At 42.5% G+C, this 23542-nt stretch overlaps 1 protein-coding gene across 1 annotated transcript in view; it reads right to left on the reverse strand.

Moving 5' to 3' along the window:
• The window catches only part of NAV3 (neuron navigator 3), an 879638-nt gene extending 857045 nt beyond the window's left edge, over positions 1-22593 (reverse strand). The window contains exon 1 of the mRNA XM_075600199.1: positions 22210-22593. The gene's annotated coding sequence lies outside the window, so the exon portion shown is untranslated. The remainder of the gene's footprint in view (positions 1-22209) is intronic.
• Between the last annotated feature and the right edge of the window lie 949 nt (positions 22594-23542).

The following is a 23542-nucleotide window of genomic DNA, read 5'->3' on the forward strand; positions in this document are numbered from 1 at the left end:
ATCTCGCATCTCGCACTCAATTCTCCTCACTTTCAAAGTTTTACACTCTTCTGTCCCTCCCTACATCTCAGCCCTAATTTCTCACTATGCGCCATCCCGACTCTTGCGTTCTGCTCAAGGATGCCTTCTCTCTACCCCCTTTGTATCTAAAGCCCTCTCTCACCTTAAACCAGTGATTCCCAACCTTTTTTGTTTGGAGGAACCCTTGAAGTATTTAGAAAAATCTCGGGGAACCCCTATCTGGCTGACACATTTCAGGCTGCGTTTATAGTGCTGGCAACGTCGTGTCAAAACAAATGGATTGACGCCGTCGCGTGCGCTTATAGTTGAGCTACAGGACGGCGCAGCGGCTTGGGCCCGATCGCTGGAAGTCAATTCAATTTGATTTTTCTAGCAACTGCAGCCTGACGTCAGCATCGCCGGCACTATAAGCGCGGCCTTAGGTTAATTTTACCCCTCACGAGCCACCTCTATTTCCCACACTCTACCCATGTATTTCTCTCTCCTCTGTCTCACCCACTCTCCTCCCCCTCTCGCTTCGCAAGTATTTATCTCCCCTGCGTCTCACTCCTACTCCCTCTTTTCCTCACTCACTCCCCCCCCTCTCCTCTCACTCATTCCTGCCTTCCGTCAATTACCCCACTATCACTCAATCCCCCCCACAAAATACATACCAAAAAACCCCACCCCCCATCTCCCTCACATCAACCCCCTGCATGTCCCATCTCCCCCCTCCCGCATGTCCCATCTCCCCCCCTCCTGCATGTCCCATCTCCCTCCCCCAACCCTCTCCTGCATGTCCCATCTCCCTCCCCCCCCTGCATGTCCCATCTCCCCCCTCCTGGATGTCCCATCTCCCTCCCCCTCCTGCATGTCCCTTCCCCCTCCCCCCCACCCTCCTGCATGTCCCATCTCCCCCTCCTGCATGTCCCATCTCCCTCCCCCCTCCTGCATGTCCCATCTCCCTCCCCCCTCCTGCATGTCCCATCTCCCTCCCCCCTCCTGCATGTCCCATCTCCCTCCCCCCCCCCTCCTGCATGTCCCATCTCCCCATCTCCCTCTCTTCCCCACCTCAAGCGGCGGCGCGCAGGTTGCGGGCGGGCAGTAGGCGGCGGCAGCGTGCAGGTTGCGAGCGGGCGGACGTGCAGGTTGCGGGCGGGCAGTAGGTGGCGGCACGCGCATGCGTACACACACGCGCGAGCTAGAGCGCGGCTTTGTGCGCACTCGGGGGGAGTGGAAGAGCCGGGCGGCACGCGCATGCGTACTCACACGCGCGCTCCCTAGAGCGAGGCTGTGTGCGGACTCGGGGGGGGGGGGGTGGAAGAGCCGGGGAAACCTGGGAGAGGATGAGCCGGGGAGCGGGGGAGCCAGGAAACCACTGGGGCGGCCAGGCGGAACCCCTGGGACTGGTCCACGGAGCCCCAGGGTTCCGCGGAGCCCCGGTTGGGAATCACTGCCTTAAACCTCTCACTGACTGCCCCACACCTCTGGAATGTCCTTCCCCTCAATACCCGACTAGCAACCTCTGTATCCACCTTTAAGACCTGCCTTAAGACACATCTGCTTAAAGAAGCATATGAGTAGCCCCGTGGCTAATACTATACACATGATAGATAAAGCTTGGCCCCCTGCAGACACACTTACCAGAATGCCCTCCTACTCTCTCTGTACGTTCTTCCTACCTACCAATTAGATTGTAAGCTCTTCGGAGCAGTGACTCCTCTTCCGAAATGTTACTTTTACGTCTGAAGCATTTATTCCCATGATCTGTTATTTGTATTATTTGTTATTTATATGATTGTCACGTGTATTACTACTGTGAAGCGCTATATAAATATAAATAAAGACATATATATATATATATATATATATATATATATATATACACACACACATATATATATATATATACGCAAGAGAAGAGTAAAAGTGTCTCAACGTGTTCGTGTTTCATATATATATATATATATATATATATATATGGTTTTTTCTTTTAATACTGTGTGTGGAGCTCTGAATGAAATACAATTCAAAGGTTCAATTAATTCCTCCTACCTTGGAGAGCTCACACTCACTCACTGATTAGCTTTCTCTTCATTTTAGATGCACGCAAGGGTGTGTTAATAACTTACAGTACTTTAATAAAGTGATGGTTTGTTTGCTGCCGTTAAAAATCAATCCCGCCATGTGACTGTGGAAATGTATATGGAATATATCCTCCAAATGAATTGATACTAAAATAATCACCATGCTGATATATATATATATATATATATCATGACTGCAGTGGAAGTGCTGTGTGATAATGGTGAAGGGCGGGGTTGAAGACCTGCCTTAGACATGCAGATGAGCATACCGTTATATTTACATATTTGTATATATATATATATATATGTATATATATATATATATATATAAAAATACACAGTCAAGAGGAAGTTCTTGCGCTTTGTACATTTGATGCTTTTTATGGATATGGTTTCATTATACAAAGGCTCCTAAATGAAAACCATTTTCTGCTGACAAGACGTGGGAGATGGATCAAGAGACATTCTTTGGATCCTCACGTTCCATTCCACAATAGATTGAATATTTGATAAGCAGTGCCTTGAAATACTGTGACACTGTACAGTACATCCTGCTGCATCAGTTTTACAAATCCATTGCTTTTTAAAGACCGGTATTGTGCGTTTAATTGACACCCTCAACAGACAAAAATATCTACTGAGAATCACGCTCACTAACAATGTATAACAGAGGTTAAAAGATGTGCAAAACTGTTCCAACTGTGTTAGCAACATTTTGTTCCAAGCTTTTTAAATATGTTGCTGTTTCACAAGATATTTCAACAAGTTTTACAGGGATAAATAGAACTTAAATGCTGCTATACTGAGAGATCCAGAACTTGAGTTTGGGCTTTTGCTAGGGGCGGGGGAGCAGGGGAAAAGGGAGAGGAGTTCTATTTAGTAAATTGGTCATTGATTTATATACAGTACTGTACATTCCCCCCCCCCCAAAAAAAACCACTCCCCTATACATGTGGAGAGATACCTGTAAATAACCAAATGTACATTTTCAAATGAGCTAATTTAGATGAGCAAATATGCTTATTTCGCAGGTCTCTTCCGTGTTTACAAGTACTGTATGTCTCCAAACATTGTATAGAGCAGTGTTATGGGAGGCATATACACTAAGTAGGTACTCTCTTCCTCATCAGAAAAATGCCCTATTTCAGGGTCTATATAAACATTGCATATTTTGGATGAAAAAAAAACCAAAGTGCAATATTTTGTGGCATGAACCCGAGGGTACATTTCACATGGATCGTAAAATCCTGCAAAAATGGTGCTCATCTCTAATGGATAAAGTAGACATTTATTAGAAAAGCGTAAATGTATATTAGAGTAACATTTTACTGCGTAGTCACCAGGGTCAACAACTGCTGATATGGATTGGAAGGCTTGCAAAGCTTAGCTACTTGTGCTTACAAGTCTATAAGAGAGGGCAGTAATGCTATTATTGCATACTGTATGTGTACATTTTAGTGTTTAGAATATGCCGATCATTTTCTCCATTTGTAATGTTATTTGTGAAAACCAGAATGCAGGTTTTGCATTCATCAACTCAATTGTATAATATATTATGTTCAACAATATATATATATATATATATATATATATATATATATATATATATATATATACACAACATGAGAACCAATCCAAAGACCAGTAAAGAGACAGCAAACTGCACGGGGTTAATCCAAAAATAGTTGTATTCAAAACATAGATACACGTAAGCCGACGTTTCGGTCCCACATGGAGACCTTCCTCAGGGCCTGTGCACGGCCCTGAGGAAGGTATCCATGTGGGACCGAAACATCGGCTTATGTGTATCTATGTTTTGAATACAACTATTTTTGGATTAACCCTGTGCAGTTTGCTGTCTCTTTACTGGTCTTTGGATTGGTTCTCATGTTGTGTGCAGCTCTATGGGACTAGCATCTGCCCTTTGCTTTATTTCAGTGTGCTGACTGGTTTAGTGTGGAATATATATATATATATATATATATATATATATATATATATATATATATATATATATATATATATTAAAAAAATCAACAATAATAGGTCAGGAACCTATAAATGGTCATTGTCTGACCTGAGGTAGTGAGCCAAAACAACACATTCATATTGTTTCTAATAACTAATTACCTTTTTTTAGTTCTATTTTCTAATGTAAAATAATGAGGGGGTGCAAACTCTCAGCCTGAGGCTTTTCCTCAGGCTTGTGAAGCATGCATGACTTTTTGGGCTGAGATAGCCTGAGGCAAATCATAGCAATACTGGATTAGCAGCTTCACAAACGTCCCCTATTATGCCTCTAATTTATAAAGTGGCAGAACAATAATCATCAAGAAGGCTACTGTACGTGTCACCAGCTTCTAAGCCCCATTATGGTTTGTCTGTCTTTGAGACAGCAGTAAGGTTGTGCAAATTAATGATAAATTGCCCTCAAATGAATTATAAATCAGCACAGTGTCTTTATGATAGACACAAATGGATACCACCAGACAATATGTATAGGAGGGTTAACATTTTGGCAAGTTACAGGTTTCTCATATCTTTGTTCATAACACAAACATGGATCTCCTAATGCAAAATATACATCCTTCTAACCTATTACTTTGTTGGCTGGTGAGTTTATGTACCACGGTCATGTATATTGGAGTACACTGGCATCATACATTCAAATGACTGATGGCTAAAGTAAGACTGCATACATGAGAAAATGGTTTAGTAACATGGTCTGTAATAGACAGAGCAGAGCATGTTATATATCATCTGAATGTTCTTTAAAGGCTCCTTATTATGGGAAGCTATACTGCACATATATATCACTGTTAAACATACAGTAAGATCATTTTTCAATAATAAACATTTGATCAAGTGGATTCTGTCTCACTGTAATACTTCACTTCATGGTACTTTAACATCTAAAACACTTCACTTAAAATCTTGCAGTCCTAGTGATACAGTCATAAGTAATACAAGAACCTTATGATTCAAAAATCATTGTCTGCATTTAACCAGTTCCTAAAATAATTTTATATACAGTGTGTGTATATATATATATATATATATATATATATATATATATATATATATATATATATATATATATATATATATATATATATATATATATATATATATATATATAATTAGAAAAAGAGGAGAAACGGGTGTGGGCACTCTTATATAAGAAAAATACAAGAAAAGAAAATGAATATCTTGTTATATAAAAAAAATGCTTAAATGACGACTGCTCCACATTGCTCTGTACACAAACCTATTATAATCCACAGTTTAAAAACGAAGACATATCAGCAATCTAAATGATGTGTGTATGCTATATAGGAATAAATGCATATGACTGCATTCTATATAATGCTATAAATATGGCTCCAAAATTACGATTGTATAATTTGTATATAATGCTTGAGTCCATTTACAGAAAACACAAGACCCAAAAGTTGACAAAAAGTGCATGAACTCCTCAACAAGAAGTAGACTAATTATCATGTGTTTTAAGGAACACTTTTATCCATTATTCCTTGACTGGACTTCAGTAAGTGTCCCCCAGACGTCAAACAATACAGCTTTTCATTGGTTGTGTTCCACAAATGGAAGCCCAAGTACGTCTCCATTGTAAATATTCAGCATATACATGCTGGTTAGAAATTGCTTTATTTGCTTTAGTGCATAGACGTTATGATTAACGTTATGTTAAATAGCCTAATGGAGCTTAATGCATCTGGGCTTATGTTACACATCCTTAATTTAACCAGGTAATATTTAATTAGTAAATCATGTAAAATGTCCTGTATTGCAGTGCATGTCTAACCCTTCAGTCATGCAACACAAGGCATTATCTGTCTCTCTAACACCTGAACCCAAAGTGCTGTTTCTACATCAACGAATGGCCCCAAATACAAAGCCCCCATTAGTGTGGAAACGTTAGACTCCGTGTGTACTGTAAAACTATCCAATATGTCAGTTCAGTGCCCAGGCACAAAGCAGGTTACATAGAAGCATGTGACAAGCACCTGTCTTTAAAGCTCATGTACTCAGGAAATCTACCGTAAGTAATATAATAATAATCAATCTGTTAAAAACCTAAGAATAAAAGTACCTACAACAATAACATGAACATTTAAAAAAAAAAAAAAATCGCCTAATGTGTTGATGGTTTTAAATGAAGCCACTGTTAACTCAACTAATAAAATAGATTAACCCTGAATTAGGCTACTTGTACCAGTATACTGTGTCTGGCACAGACCATCCTTTTCATCTTCAGTGAACCACGGTCTCATGCTTTGGTTTGTCTCGTTTGAAGTTACTGTATGACTGTATGCTCAATACTTTCAACGAAGTCACAACATTTAACAGTATACTCTATGTATATGCAGACGTGAAGAATTAGCTATTCTGTCATATTCATTTTTTATGCACTGCTTAACCCATGATATTGCTAGCGGAGAATTTTCGGCTCAAAGGATGTTGTTGCATGTTGAGAATAATAATACCATGATTTTACTATTTGGAAACCATGAACCAACAAAAGTCAATTGGCAAACAAAAAAGCCTCTTACTATTATTAATGCATAATATTGAAACCTATTATTAAATATTACAGTGTTAGTCAACAACGCCGGCCAAAACGTCTGTCTACAAACTGTATACTGTAATGTCCTTTGCATGTCTTGGCACTTCCAATGAGATGTACTAAATAAAATTAATCCAACACTATGCTACAAATCAGATAATTTTGTTCATGCATGGTGTTTTTTCATATTATACTTACAGTATATCTGTACATTATTGAATACACAAAAATATATCTTGTGAAAATAAGATTAGATTGTAATGACTCATTTTCAGACAGTTGAACTGAGAAAGAGTTAACATATTCGAAAGTGTATGTTACATTAATGTCTTCTTGTAAACTGATTCCAACATGGATGAAATCACTGCAAAATTATCTTGGGGCCTGTATAAAGTATACATGTAGCTCATGTATAAATCTGTCTTCCTTAATATTTCTTTCTATGTCAAAACATAGACGCATAATGCAAGATGTCTTTGGTTTGTCTTCAGCAAAAAGAGCAAGTTCATCAGAATACTAAATGGCCATGGAAACAAGATATTATTTTAATTACGCAGCGAACAAAAAATAAGGATTTCAACTTAATCAATCATAATCAGCCCACATACAATGAGAAACCCGTAATGTAGCAATTTAGTTCAGTGTACAGATTCATCTGTTCAGATATAGGTTTAAAAACAATTACCACTTGGTGCTGATCGCCTGGCAAGGGGGTCCGTGTAGTCTGTTCTGTCCCAACACAAAGCCTGTAGCATTACATAACGCAGAAATAAAATACTACTGGCAAAAGTTATGCAAATTACTTGCCATTTTCCTTGTGTTTATGAAGTAAAATGTACTAATGTTATTCCTATCGTGTTAAAAGAGCAGTTTCATGTCCTATAAAACTACAATGAGCGTTTCTGCATTATATGCAGGTTATAAAGAGTAGGAAATTATTTAGTGTTCAAGTTTTGATCTATTCCTGGATTTTAGCATCTAATATTAGCTGACAGTAAAAGGAAAACTGCTAGTTCTGCTTTAATTTGGCCTCACATATGAAAAGGAAAGTGTTGTAACCCAAGACAAAAATGTAAGAGCTGGGTGGACCCTTTTAGCAAGGCCTTAAGTCAATGTACCTCCAATATTTCATACAAAAGATACAAAAAAGGTTTATGGCTCCTCAGATAGTACTGCAGTAATGCCATGGAAAGCTATCCCATTTTCTATAATGCATGTATGATTTTACTAGCTTATACAGGAAATGTATTCAATCCTCACTAAGCTAACATGACTCAAACATCACTGTTTTAGTGCAGACAACAATTCGAAGCATAGAAAGGCTATGCTACACATGTAGGTTTAGGGGAAAGAAGAGTGGATTAAGAGAACAGAAAGAAATAAGGCTATATCAAATTATTTTCTCAAGAAGCACAAGCTGATTTATTAGCATAACATGATGCAGCCTTATTTAGCAATGTCCCTTGGACTATGATTTAAATACCCAAAGATGTATCAGGCGGAGCTAAACAAGCAGGTGGAATTATTTATTTTGAAAAGAATTGCATCTATGTTGCACTACAGCAGTTTTTCCCAACTCTAGTCCTCAGGGAACCCCAACAGGTCAGGTCTTAAGGATATCCCTGCTCCAGCACAGGTGGGTCAATCAGCGGCTCAGTCATTTTGACTGAGCCACCTGTGCTGGAGCAGGGATATCTTTAGACCTGACCTGTTGGGGTTCCCCGTGGGCTGGAGTTGGGAAACACTGCTCTACAGTAATACATGTCCCAATTAGTGTCCTGTTTTAGGGATCAAACAAAAGTCCACATATAAATGGCATTGGTTATATGCATCTTAGCCAGAATTCAGCGGCATATTTAGATCTAAAAAAATAAATAAATGGTAGATAGCTTAGATCCTTTACTATGATATAGTCTAACCCCCTCCAGATAGTAATGACCTTACTCAGAGAATGTCTAGCTGGTTTTCTGGAGGAGAAAGCTGGACACAAGTTTAGCAGGTCACAGAGGAATGTCTCCAAAGAGCAAAGCTGACAGCAGAAATCAGAACATTGATGTTAATCAGGTTGATATTCTAATACACAGACAGAAAGCCGAATTGGTGGCATGCCTCAGCAATAGCACAATTATGCGGTTTCTTATCAACCCATCAATCTTATTTTTCCTGACTTACTGTAAATGACTATACTATAAAATCATGTCTTGCTAAGTAGCAAAATAAACATTTTGTGATCACTGAGCTAAAGCTGAACTACGCGATTTTTCCAGTTCCCCAGTCACTTAAAGTTTACATATTTTACAATAATCAAGCTGGCTGCTAGGGTCGCCTAATAAAAATGCTACAAATGTAGCAGATATGTCTACCACATCTGTAACAACCTGTTAACACGAGGTGTTGTGTTAACGCCAACATATTTATTGCCACTTTAACACGTGCGCTATTGAAAGCAATAGTAACATGCGCGTTATCTTCTTAACGCACGTGTGCCTTAACCTTATTTTTCATCATACGTTATTTCATGTTATCGAGGGCAATACCATCTGCCACATCTTTACTGTATGTCCAAACAATGTTGCAACCTTTTTTGTGATGACTGGAATGAGGCTGACCCAGTGGCTCTGCTGTTTGCGTTTGGTAAGAATTCAGCTCAGGAAAAGGAAATTGTAAAGAACATAACACAACTCAGCTCCAAAGACTCTTCAGTTTAGATTCTGTTTAAAAAAACAAACAAAAAAAACCCACTACAAATACAATGATCAGCTCAGATTTCTGATTTGACTGAAGATAATATACCATGCACAGTCACACCAAATCTGATTAAATTGGTAGAGGATCATAGAATGATGTTGTCCTTTCTGAGATGTACGTGGATTCATTCTATCAGAAAATCTTAGGTACTTCCTTCTGTCAAGATAATGTTTACTTACCTCTATAGACCATGCATGTACAGATTTGGGGGTCCCTGCTGAGAGGCTATGCTCTACTTGACGGATAACTATAATGTGTGTAACTAGTGCACTTACTTCCTTAATAATAATAAAATAAAGCAGATGCGCGCAGTCTCAATTGATCCCCTTGATCCAAAGTATGTGCTCTCCCTCTGCAGCTTTCACTCTCCCGTGATCAGCGGGGTGGATAGGAAACATGCAAACAAAAAGAAAGCGCAAAAAGGAAAAACACAGTAAAAATAATTGTATTTATACCAATTAAATTAAAACTACATAATAAGAAAGTACATAAAAAGGATTCACATGAACCCACAATTCCACAATGACAAGGCACTAATGAGGATCCCTGCAACAGAAGCCCATAGATCTAGTGATGTAAAAAGTCCTGGGAAATAGCTAGATGTTATTAGCTAACATGTGGTTGTAACAGGGACCAGCTTTCATGCAAAGTCAGGGGGAAACCACCGCAATCGACCGTGCACCCGTCATCACGTCCGCTCCTCGATGCGTGATGACATCACCTCTACGCGTTTCGCGTCATATGACGCTTCTTCATGAGGTATGTCTAGCCACTCCCATAGATGCTCTTATATAGCAAAAACGGATAATTCCACTGCCAATGGGAGCTAGTAAAGGTGTATTACAGCCTTCAAATCAATGTACAACCAAAACTTTATACAAAATCGGGAATTACACATAAACAAACATTGCACAAAAACTTTATACAAAACTTTATACAAAATCGGACATTGCACATAAACAAACATTGCACAAAAAACTTTATACAAAATTTTATACAAAATCGGACATTGCACATAAACAAACATTGCACACAAAATCTACCCACTTTATACTCAAAAGAAATATCTAATAGAAATCACTATCTATGACATTGGAAAAGTATATGTAAGGAGGTCACCCCCCGTTCCCCTGATCTTCCTTTTGCCCCTCCTGCCTTACCCCTGTGGCAGTGGGGGAAGGGGACGGCGACTTCTCCCGGCGGGCACCGCCCTCTTGTTGTGGCGCGAGCTTCGCCCATGCGCAGTAAAGATCGCGCACGCGGTCCCCATAGAAAAGAGCTTTGCCAAGGACTACAATTCCCAGCAGCCTCTGGGGACTGCACTTTCACCCTTGTCACAGGCAGCATTGAAGCCAATAGAGCTGGCAGATTCTCATGTTGCAGAGTTGCAACAATGTTGTGTGCAGACAGGGTTTTTGTGAGATGGAGCACGCTAGTCAGTCAGAGACTGGAGCAGCCCAGGGAAGGAGGTAGGGTACAGGAGTCAGGAACTCCCTGTACTAGGCCAGTATCCCCAGGGCCCGAGATAGCTCAGCTCCCCAGTAAAGTGAGTGTTGCCAGGGACAGCCCTCAGGTTAGGGACCCTGTCACTTACATTAGTGGGAGCTGGGGAACAGAAGGGAAGAAAGGCAGCAGCGGACTTAGTGTTAAGTTGCAGGGTGTTGCTGCATGCGCTGATAGTTATCAGTAAGTGAGTTGGAGTCAGGGAGCTGTGAGAGAAGGAAGGGTGCGGGAAGCGAGTGCAGCTCCTGCACCCATATAGGTACCCACACCCCAGGTAGGCCCCAACTCCCCACTAGATTAGTGGGTGAGTGCTGAGGGAGGCCCAAGATAGGGACGCTGCCCTTAGTGTAGTGCTGCCTTGTCAGGGTCACGGCGGTCAGTGCTGTGAGGTCTGACAGGCAGGCACCTTGTTGTGTAGCACATTGGCTGCACACCTCCAGTGGGCCACAGCTTGTTGCTGCAGGCGCTAGGATTAGTTTAGTAACAGTCAGGGCTGGGAAGAGTTAGGGGAGTGGGGCAGGCTATTAACACCTGTAGGCCCCTAGGAGCTTCCCCTAAAGCCATTGCAGGTTGCTGTGCTATAGGGACGGCCTATAGTATAGCGCGTGCCACTTAGATTAGATAGGGACACAGTGGCTGCTGCTGTTCCTGTGAAGCGGTTCGGACCCACGTTGGGGTCCACAGAGACTATTCCAGAGTGGGACCGCCCTGGCGGTCCGCGTGCCAGGAGTTCGGTTGAGGATCCGAAGGAGTCATCGCCCGACTGATCCTTTGTGAAGTGTGTTGCTGACCCGAGCACCGGAGTGCTCGGCAGGTACCTACAGTCATAAGTGCACCACCGGGCCCTTAGCGTAAATAGTGACTGCGCAGTCACCCATTGACTCTCTCTGCAAGAATGCGGGACATTGGGGGGGGGTTCTTTGGACACTGGGTGGGATCACCTGGTGTTGGGGAAGCGTCCTTAGAGACGTCGCGGTTAGTGTCTCCTCGTGAGAGGGACACAGGTTATTATGATATGATCTGGTTGTCTTGCATGTTAGTAAAAGGTTATGGTTAATATACATGCTGTCTATGTGATTATTGTGTTTGTCCTGCGAGGAACCACTCCCCCTCTGGTGGGAGCCATCGCAGGTGGAGGCGCTGCATCGTTGTAAGTAAGTACCCCTAGTATAATTGTCCCAGATTCACCAGGCGGAAGCTCAGCCCTCCTGTGAGCCAACAGGTATAGCACCAACACCGAGTAACATGGTATGTTCCCTGCACCCTCACTCTGTATCTGCGATTGGGGGGGGGGGAAAACCCGTTACATTTGGAGGCGCTGCTGAGAGAGACCTGGGGTGCCCTGTTCCATTTTTTTCCCAAATTGTCCAATTCCTATTTTTGTCACAATGTTTGTAAAGTCCGGACACGAGGTCCTTGCCGGGGCTTTGAGGCAGTATATGGAACCTGGTGAGGTGGTGGCGGTAGGAGGCCTTCCCACAACTATACCCGCGGTTGGGGTCCAGTCCTATATGCGTAGAATTCCTGGGTGGCCGTATGCATGTGTCTTAGATGAAGAACAGGATTCCACATCCACATGGAAAACTATACTTTTTGTGGCAATCCCCACTAAGGATATATGCCTGGCAGAGGCACCGTCCGCACTGTTTATGCCCGGGGGCCCGTCTGAGGGGTACCCCCTAGTCTACGCAGACCCAGGAAAATGGCGTCTCCCGCCAAAACAGGAGAGCGCACGTGCTACTGACTGCCAGTCTGCACAGGAAAGTATTGCAACAATCTGTCCGGGTTTGGCGCGAAAATCAGAGTCCCTCCCCTGTGATGTGAGTGACTCCGCTCAGAGCCAGAGCCCCTCCCTTGTATGACTCACCCTTCCTTCACATTTCACCAGGGGGAGCAAGCCCTGGGATTTGCAACCATATGTTGAGGCAGTAATAGACTCTTTCTTCTCTGAGGATGAGATGAGGTATGAGGATGAGAGAGACTGTCAGGACATACACCCCAATGTGTATGTGGCCTGGCGAGCGCCAGGAATAGATGGCCTTATGTTAATGTGCCCCTGCCTGCAAGAAGCCTATGACGAGGGAGCCGACATGTCCCAGTTACCGCTAGACTTCAAGACGACTGAGGTAGGCGGAGAACCGGGTGTACAGTGCTTTAGTCCCACCTGTGACTGTCATAGAGGTGCACTGGCGTGGGAGCCCGAATGTGAATGCTGCGGTGTGCGGTTCTTGAAGCCTATTACACCCCAGGCTACGGAGCCAGTTGAGGAAGAAGTGGGGAAGCCTGACCCCTCTGCAAAAGTGAGTGACACTGCTAATCAGTCTGTCCTAATTCCAGAGGCCTCAGTGGACCCGTGTGTCCAAAACCATGTTGCAGAACCAGTTCCAGATCCTCTCAAAGGGGATGTCCTAGTGGTAGAGCAGGAACCTCCTGCCCAGCCCGCTAAGGAGCCAAGCGAACCATTGGCGGAGAAGAGCGCGACCGCAATGGAGGTACCGGGGCACGCCAGCTTTGTACCAACAACCACTGGCTGTATCGCAGAAGACCCCGGTGACTCATTGGCGGAGGATCCTATCGTGATATCCGCAGGTAAAGAGGTTGAAGTCCCATCGGTGGCGATGCGCCTACCGGCGACCCACCCCAGCAGTGATACAGAGGAGACAGAGGAATCACAGGGTAAGGTGTATATACCCCCACCTTCTTTTAGTGAGTCCAGCGACCAATCACTTGTGGTGATGCGCCGGCCGGCGGACCACTCTAGTGAAATCAACAAACCAACTATCTCGGCGGATACAGAGCCTGCTGTGGGCCCGTGTGCCCTAGAGGAGGTGTATCCAGATGTTGCGGACCCTGCTGTGGGCCCGTGTGCCCTACAAGGGTCAGTCCGACCTACTACGATGGTACCATCGGTCCTAGGCTTGGGACCCGTACCTAACGAAGACCAGGGTGAGTCGACTGCCCCAGGGGTGTTGGGGGTGAGCCTCCAGGTGATCGCGGAGCACGATAGCTCCTTACGTCTGGTCACCCGGGCGAATGGCTCCCTTCTGCATCGCGTCCTGGTGGAGGTGTCCTCCTTAGAAGATAGCTGTCCAGTTGTGCGAGTGGGCCAGTACCTATCGCCTATCGTCCAAGTGAAGAGAACAGTCAGTCCCATCGTGGTGTCCAGTGAAGCGCAGATGGTACCGGACAGTATTCCAGAAGAAGAGAAACCCATTGCAAGCCAGCAGAGTGGTAAGGAACCTCCTTGCTCCCCGCAGGCTCCGATGGAGGTGGCCGTGAAAAGGGCCAGAGTTACGGTTCCTGATCTAGGGGAGAGCCTGTGTGCTCCGACCCAAATGGTCCCAGGACTGGGATCCAACGCTCCCGAGTTTCAAGTCAGTGAGTGGACTGTCCCAGAAGTGTTGTGGGCAGGTCCCAAGACAGCCGAGGTGGGAACTGACAGCGTCCCCGAGGACCTGTTGGCCACCGAGAATCACCGCAGGGGTAAGGTATCTACACATTACCCCTTGCCAGGTGAAATAGAGACTTTGAGAAAAGAGACGTTATCCATTTCTCGCTTCCCAGTGGAAGCCTCGCAAGTTCGTAGGGACAAGGACTGTGTAGAGAAAGATTCAGGGAGACTGGCCTCCTTTAAGCCCAAAAAGGAGCGCTCCATTCGCCAGGTAGTGGACCGCGGGAAAGGTCTTGGCCTCCTGGCCTACCGCATCCATGCCGCGGATGGCCGGGTAAAGGCCAGGTTAAAGGACATTGTGCTATTCCTTCCACCAGGGGGAGGAAGTAGTACGGAACCGGTGACTGTTACCCTAGAGCGTACTCTCCAAGAGGTTTTTCTGGGGGAGGCTCACGGACGCAAAAGTGAGGTACCCCCACATGATCAGTTAGGGGCACCCCACAAATGGTCTCAGCTAGTCTCGGGTATAGTATGTGAATTGCCATGTACCCTGTTGTGTAAAGTCGAAAGGATAAGTTGTATTTTCTATGCACTGCATTTTGATTATATAAAAATTGTGCCGAGTGACGTCGTTCCCCAAGCGGGGACGTTGGATTTTTCACCAGGGGGAGAGTGTAAGAAGGTCACCCCCAGTTCCCCTGATCTTCCTTTTGCCCCCCTGCCTTACCCCTGTGGCAGTGGGGGAAGGGGACGGCGACTTCTCCCGGCGGGCACCGCCCTCTTGGTTGTGGTGCGAGCTTCGCCCATGCGCAGTAAAGATCGCGCACGCGGTCCCCATAGAAAAGAGCTTTGCCAAGGACTACAATTCCCAGCAGCCTCTGGGGACTGCACTTTCACCCTTGTCACAGGCAGCATTGAAGCCAATAGAGCTGGCAGATTCTCATGCTGCAGAGTTGCAACAATGTTGTGTGCAGACAGGGTTTTTGTGAGTTGGAGCACGCTAGTCAGTCAGAGACCGGAGCAGCCCAGGGAAGGAGGTAGGGTATAGGAGTCAGGGACTCCCTGTACTAGGCCAGTATCCCCAGAGCCCGAGATAGCTCAGCTCCCCAGTAAAGTGAGTGTTGCCAGGGAAAGCCCTCAGGTTAGGGACCCTGTCACTTGCATTAGTGGGAGCTGGGGAACAGAAGGGAAGAAAGGCAGCAACGGACTTAGTGTTAAGTTGCAGGGTGTTGCTGCATGCGCTGATAGTTATCAGTAAGTGAGTTGGAGTCAGGGAGCTGTGAGGGAAGGAAGGGTGCAGGGAGCGAGTGCAGCTCCTGCACCCATATAGGTACCCACACCCCAGGTAGGCCCCAACTCCCCACTAGATTAGTGGGTAAGTGCTGAGGGAGGCCCAAGATAGGGACGCTGCCCTTAGTGTAGTGCTGCCTTGTCAGGGTCACAGCGGTCAGTGCTGTGAGGTCTGATAGGCAGGCACCTTGTTGTGTAGCACGTTGGCTGCACACCTCCAGTGGGCCACATCTTGTTGCTGCAGGCGCTGGGATTAGTTTAGTAACAGTCAGGGCTGGGAAGAGTTAAGGGAGTGGGGCAGGCTATTAACCCCTGTAGGCCCCTAGGAGCTTCCCCTAAAGCCATTGCAGGTTGCTGTGCTATAGGGACGGCCTATAGTATAGCGCGTGCCACTTAGATTAGATAGGGACACAGCGGCTGCTGCTGTTCCTGTGAAGCGGTTCAGACCCACGTTGGGGTCCACAGAGACTATTCCAGAGTGTGACCGCCCTGGCGGTCCGCGTGCCAGGAGTTCGGTTGGAGGATCCGAAGGAGTCATCGCCCGACTGATCCTTTGTGAAGTGTGTTGCTGACCGAGCACCGGAGTGCTCGGCAGGTACCTACAGTCATAAGTGCACCACCGGGCCCTTAGCGTAAATAGTGACTGCGCAGTCACCCATTGACTCTCTCTGCAAGAGTGCGGGACATTGGGTGGGGTTCTTTGGACACTGGGTGGGATCACCTGGTGTTGGGGAAGCGTCCTTAGAGACGTCGCGGTTAGTGTCTCCTCGTGAGAGGGACACAGGTTATTATGATATGATCTGGTTGTCTTGCATGTTAGTAAAAGGTTATGGTTAATATACATGCTGTCTATGTGATTATTGTGTTTGTCCTGCGAGGAACCACTCCCCCTCTGGTGGGAGCCATCGCAGCTGGAGGCGCTGCATCGTTGTAAGTAAGTACCCCTGGTATAATTGTCCCAGATTCACCAGGCGGAAGCTCAGCCCTCCTGTGAGCCAATAGGTAATGCACCAACACCGAGTAACACGGTATGTTCCCTGCACCCCCACTCTGTATCTGCGATTGCGGGGGGGGAAACCCGTTACATATATATGAATATTGAATAAATTTATATATATATATATATATATATATATATATATATATATATATATATATATATATATATATATATATATATATGTATAATGAAACACTACAGAGATTTTGAAAAAACCCGACATAATAAATATTGACAGAATGTTATATATATTACCATCTAAACAATTAATGGTATTGATAAATGGTGCATATGTTGACTACATAAAGTTGTACAAATCAAAAAATGACATGACATACAAAATACATAGTGGCAATACATTAAAAATATATATATATATATAAAACATCACTCAGAGATTAGGATAAGTATTAGAAAATATAGATTCTAAAAAAAATATATATATATATAGATTCTAAAAAAAGAGGGGGAAAGAGGGCAGTAAAGGGAATAATTGTACAAACTTGAATATATATATATATTTATATATATGTATAGGCAGTGGTCGACAAACCTATACATCTGCACGCCCCGGGCGAGTGGATTTAACATCATGGCGAGCTCCTATTGGCCCAAGCAGCACATATGTGGTACTAGGTGGCGAGAAGATTTTTTTGTTCGGCGAGTAGATTTTTTGGTGATTTGTCGACCACTGTGTATAGGCACTCAGATGAGGGGAGCTAATCTCTTACTTAAGAAAAGGGGTCAGTTCTACAAACTCGTTCAGCCCACCTGGTGCTTTACTCCCCAGAGTAAAGATCCAAAACTGCTCTCTCTGTAAGAGTTTGAGATCTCGATCTCCCCTCCTAGGGTCTCTTAACACTATTTCAATCCCCCTAAAATGTAATCCATTGCTTTTACCTTGGTGATGGGTTAAAAAATGCTGGGATAGATTATGAATCTTTTTCCCTTTATCAAGATTGCTTTGTGCATTCTTAATCCCATTGATGTGTTCACCAATTCTGACTTTTAGGGGTCTGATGGTTTTCCCCACATATCTTAGATTACAAGGGCAATTAATTACATATATCACATGTAGCAGATATTATCGCATGTCTACCACATTAACACATGCGCTATTGAAAGCAATAGTAACATGCGCTTTATCTTCTTAACGCACGTGTGCCTTATTTTTCATACGGTATTTCATGTTATCGAGGGCAATACCATCTGCTACATCTTTACTGTATGTCCAAACAATGTTGCAACCTTTTTTTTTGATGACTGGAATGAGGCTGACCCAGTGGCTCTGCTGTTTGCGTTTGGTAAGAATTCAGCTCAGGAAAAGGAAATTTTGAAGAACATAACACAACTCAGCTCCAAAGACTTTTCAGTTTAGATTCTGTTTAAAAAAACAAACAAAAAAAATAACACTACAAATACAATGATCAGCTCAGATTTCTGATTTGACTGAAGACAATATACCATGTACAGTCACACCAAAACTGATTAAATTAGTAGAGGATAATAGAATGATGTTGTCCTTTCTGAGATGTACATGGATTCATTCTATCAGAAAATCTTAGGTGCTTCCTTCTGTCAAGATAATGTTTACTTACCTTTACAGACCCTGCATGTACAAATTTGGGGGTCCCTGCTGAGAGGCTATGCTCTACCTGATGCGTAACTATAATGTGTGTAATTAGCGCACTTACTTCCTTAATAATAATAACCCTTGGTATTTTTCCTTCTCTACCGTAATCCTAATTGGTCTTTGCATTTATATGTTTGATGTTTTTCAATGCTCTATTCCCAAATATTTTACAATTAATAGTGGTCTCCTATGTTTTTTTCTTAGTTTTTATATTATTTATAAAGGATTATATGTTTTATATTATATATTATTTCCTTTGTACCTTTAAAGCTGCTATCCACAATGATCGCCATTTCACATCATGTTTTTTTTTAACTTACTTTAAGATATCTCTTCTTACCTTTTCCAATTATGTTTTTAGTTTTAGAATCAGATTCTTTATTCAGCCTATATAAGCGTCTGAACTATGGAGTGTCCTAAAATGTAGCTCTCCCCAGACCCCACTGGAGTGTAAACATTAGCATGACTACCTCAGAAGCTAAGGATTAGGAAAAACCTGGTTGTTAACAATAAAAACATAACAAATATTCAGTGGGAACGATACTAACATTTAAATATGCGCAAACTTTTCAAAATCCTCTTCACTTATCGAAAGCGTTTGTAAATTCACCAAAAAAGTTCAATGGAACTGTTTAGCCCAAAACGCTTGAGTAAAAATTATAAGTCAAAGGAAAATACAAAATTTCAGATACAATTATCAAATTTTACCAGAGAAGCATATATCCCATAAATGTGCTTTTTGCGAGAGAGATAATGAGAGTGTCCTTTTTAGGAGAGTACCCATTGACTACCTCCCAAAACACTTATCTATTTATCACGTGGAAAAATGTGTGAACACACCTGAGATACGTGCAAAATAAGCTAATTTGAATAAGTAATATATATATTTAAATCATTGAAATTAGCTTATTTCCCAGGTATCTCTCTCTCTCTCTCTCTCTCTCTTTCCTTCTACACACCTGTCTCTCTGCCGCCTCCTCTCTCTATATTTCAGGTATACAGGCATACCCCGCATTAACATACGTAATGGGACCGGAGCATGTATGTAAAGCGAAAATGCACTTAAAGTGAAGCACTACCTTTTTTTCACCTATTCATGCATGTACTGTACTGCAATAGTAATATACGTGCATAACTGATGTAAATAACACATTTGTAACAGGCTCTATAGTCTCCCCGCTTGCGCACAGCTTTGGTGCAGGTAGGGAGCCGGTATTGCTGTTCAGGACGTGCTGACAGGCGCATGCGTGAGCTGCCATTTGCCTATTGGGCGACATGTACTTACTCGCGAGTGTACTTAAAGTGAGTGTACTTAAAGCGGGGTATGCCTGTATGTGACTCTCTTTCCATTTTTCAGGCTGTGGAGATTTCTTACTTCTCTAAAAAAAACGCCACATTTTGCAAGGTTCGCCGTTTTCCCATTTCTACAATTATTACATGAGGTAAACTCGTATAGGCTTCTGGGGATCAATGCTGCTTTAAATAATATTTATTAGTGTAAAGGAGTCTACGCAGCTCCTGTTATTGATCACAGATGGTTACCCTAAAAGGTGGTATTTGTAGGCTTCATGATAATTTCATATATGTTTAATTATAATTGTCTGTTTTGAATGTTTCTTGTATATACTCTTTTCTTCTTACACTTGTTTCCATGGTAACTCGTTTATACATTCACTTCAAGTAACATCACTCAGTGGATAGTGGGATGATATCTAAATGATCAAGTGATGGTGTTTAGGACTCAAATATGCTGCGTGCTCTGCAAAGCTATATTGTGAAGTAACATCACCAGAATGTGGACCATGTGATGATGTCAATGACGCCACAATAAGACGTCATTCACGCCACTCACTGGAGGACTCAGAGTATCATGGACCAGGAATGAGGGCACGAGGTGGTGAGATTGACATCAATAATATTGTATAACAAAAAGAGTACATATAACTTAGGACAAACTGAGATAATAGGAAAAGAGGCCACTGCCCAGCAGAGCTTACAATCTAATCTAAGATAGCAGAGTGTTATTTACCACCGATTTGCTGTCATACACTAATTTGTATAAAACAAAATACTGAAAAACAAAAAAGTGACAAATTATAGTTTTTACATGAAAACATTACAAAAACCTCAGACTTCGTGTGTATCAACTTTCACAATGACTTATTTAAGAGTGACTGTCTTCTTTTAATATGCAATGAGATCATTTGATCCCACTATAAAAAGCAAGATGTGTAAACTATGACCCTAAAGAATTATTGGAAGTTAAATGAAAGGGTAAAAAGGCCAAGGTTCACCTTAGGTTCACTAGTACTTACTGTGTTTGCAGTGAGAAATAATGAGCTTCCAACACTCGCTGAAAACAAATTAAATGAATAATTTAAAACGTAGTGCAAAGTAATATGCTTGGTCATAGTAATATATAATGATAGAGCAGAATTGGCTGAGATTTGAGTCACTGACTGACTCCTAAATGGGAGCCAGTGATACATAAAATGGCCTCTAATGCCAATTGCATTCACTATAACTCCACTAGTTTGTATAAGCCTTTTACTAAGTTTAATATAAATGTACTTAATGTTTTATTTGAAGACATACAGAGGCTTATAGTAAAGGCAAAATAACCACAGGCCTCATTGTGGTTGTATTTTGTTACATTGTAATGGTACTGTACTTTGTTTAAATTTTTACCTTTGTTCACCTCCCCAAATGTGTCCCATAGGACTCCAACTAAACAACAAGAACATACCCTTGAAACTTGCATTTACAGAAAATTGTTTAACATTACGTCTTCCTTTGGTATCTAGAACGCTACACAGATATCTTTTAGAAGTCAATGAGTTTGTGTTAAATACACATGCTGTTTTTATAAATATGTAAATTTTCCAGTTTTCCATAACACATACAAATATGATTTTTACTATTCCATTCTCAATGTAAAACCTTGTAACCATAGGATCGCAGTAAAACTGTACCCAAAGGCAGTGTTCCCTTGTAAATTCCCTTTGTTGCTTCTGATTTTGATGGGGAGGAGGAACCATTCTTAACAATGGTTTTTTTGTAATGCTGAATCTCAAAAAGGCAACGGGGTGTAAAGCAGGATAGAAAAGATACCAAGGCATCTTGATTAAAACACATGCAATGACATTCACCAAATGATAGAAGTGTTTTAAACACATAAGGTACCAGTATAAGTATTTTAGAACAAACATTTCAAAATGTACCAATAATTGCCAATGAATTACTGTGCATTTACCTGCAAGGCATTTTTATTTTTCCAGCGAATGCCTTAAAACGAATTCAATGTGCATGTATTATTAATTACTGAGAGAGTATATTCACTAATAGCAACATGAATATAGAAATAAAACAGTGATAGTACAAAAAGTCTAAATAAATATAGAAACATAGGTGTAAGGAACCTCCTGTCCACACATTCAGCATGTGCCTGTGATCTCAGACACAAACTGACATAGCATCACATGCTTAGTAATCAGCAGCTAAAAGGGTAGCATGCTGGATCCCACTGGAAGATACATGACAGTGCTAGAATGCCACCAGAAGCATGACACTCATAGATGCATGAGGACAACACGGTTCACACACTGACCACACAGTAATACACAGCATCACACACCCAGTACTTTCAAAGGGAACAACACTAGTAACCATTGCATTGCTAGGAGAATCAACATCTGCGGCACATATTTTCTGCCGTACTAGTCATGGAAGTGTTAAGCTCCAAACCTCCCCATCCCATGTTATCCATCCAACTACTCTAGTTGTTCTGCGTTTGCCTGGCACATTGGCATCCAAGCCCCAACATCACAGCGGATATTCTTACAAAACCAAAGAAAACAACCAGAAAAATCTCCTTAGCAGACACCTGCCGTCAGATGCAATCTGTACAAGCACAAGCAGTCACCACATATTCAAGCTTTAAAAACAAGAAGCAAGGAGAATGGTTTTGGTTACCTGACAGATGCCATTCCAGGTGCTGTTAATCCTCAGGTTTGTCAAGTGCAACCCCTCTACCAGGTTACTATGGAAATGGTTTTACAGAAAGGAGAGGCTAAGCAGCTCATCCTATTCACCTAGTGAGAGGCAAAGTGTTGAACCAGGATGGGGATCTCAGTGTGTTTCCTCTTTGACACTCAGCTTGTCTGCTGGTGCTCCTTCCTTTCCCTCTGTGCTTCCCTCTGGCCCTCAGGGGACTCGGCTTGCAGATCAGATCCTCACGGTGCCAGAGCCTGGAAGCAAGAAGCCATCCTCACACCAGTCTGGGCTGAGATCTCTGCAGCAAGTGGCGCTGTTCCTTGATTTTCAGGCACAAAAGCAACAGACACGCAAGCTCTGCACACAGCAGTTAGCAGGATCATTTCATGATGCACTGAGCCTGGCCAGCAAGGACTCACACGCAGGGGAGACTATTAGAGTATGGGGGTTGGAGAAATGTGTGTTAACCCCTTCCCCGCTGGATAGAATAGTATTAAAAACTATATTATTTTCAACATCCGTTAGATGTAGAAATGCTGATGAATAAGGACATTTTACAATACGAGCATTATTTCATTTAGCAGCGAGAGAGAGAGAGAATAAGTGTGACAACAACAGCTGACCTTGTTCATTATCAGCATCTCAAGTGTTTGAAGGGTTCCCAGCGCTCCAGAGGTTAAAACGACAGCGTATATAAAAGTAGAAGGAATCATTGATATCCAATGCTATTATAAGCAAGATAAAATGTTTATAGTAAAGAAATCTTTTATACAGTGTCTGAGTTGTAAAGATGATCATTTGAATGCTAGAGCACTCTTCTAATTTACAAAGCTCTGATTCCTTCTATTTATTTAAAATATATTTAAATAGCCATGTACATATATTGGTTATTATGTGTCTACTGCACTACCTTTCTATACATGACTAATAAGATAAATATAATATATTAGTATAGGTGGTATAGCAAGATTAAAGCTTTGGCACGCCTTTACTCAATGGGGATAATCGAGTGCTAAAACTTGGCACCCTTTTGTGGATCTAGGCCTAAGAGCTTGCTATGCATTGAATGAAGGGGCTGAATCTATAATGTAAGAAGCCAAAAGAAAATAGAAATGTGAATCCCCGTTTATATGAATCACTGTGAAGTTCTTTTTTACATGTAGTGTGTATATGTGTATGTAAGGTATATGTTATACAGACCATTTCTATACATCTTGGTAAATATCAGTGTTTCACAGACACATTTGCACTAAGAGTTTTTAAGAAGACTACAAACCTTCTTTTCTGGTATATGCAGTGCATGTTTTGCCTG

The sequence above is a fragment of the Ascaphus truei genome, chromosome 5 (assembly GCF_040206685.1).
Source record: "Ascaphus truei isolate aAscTru1 chromosome 5, aAscTru1.hap1, whole genome shotgun sequence".
NCBI classification, from domain to species: domain Eukaryota; kingdom Metazoa; phylum Chordata; class Amphibia; order Anura; family Ascaphidae; genus Ascaphus; species Ascaphus truei.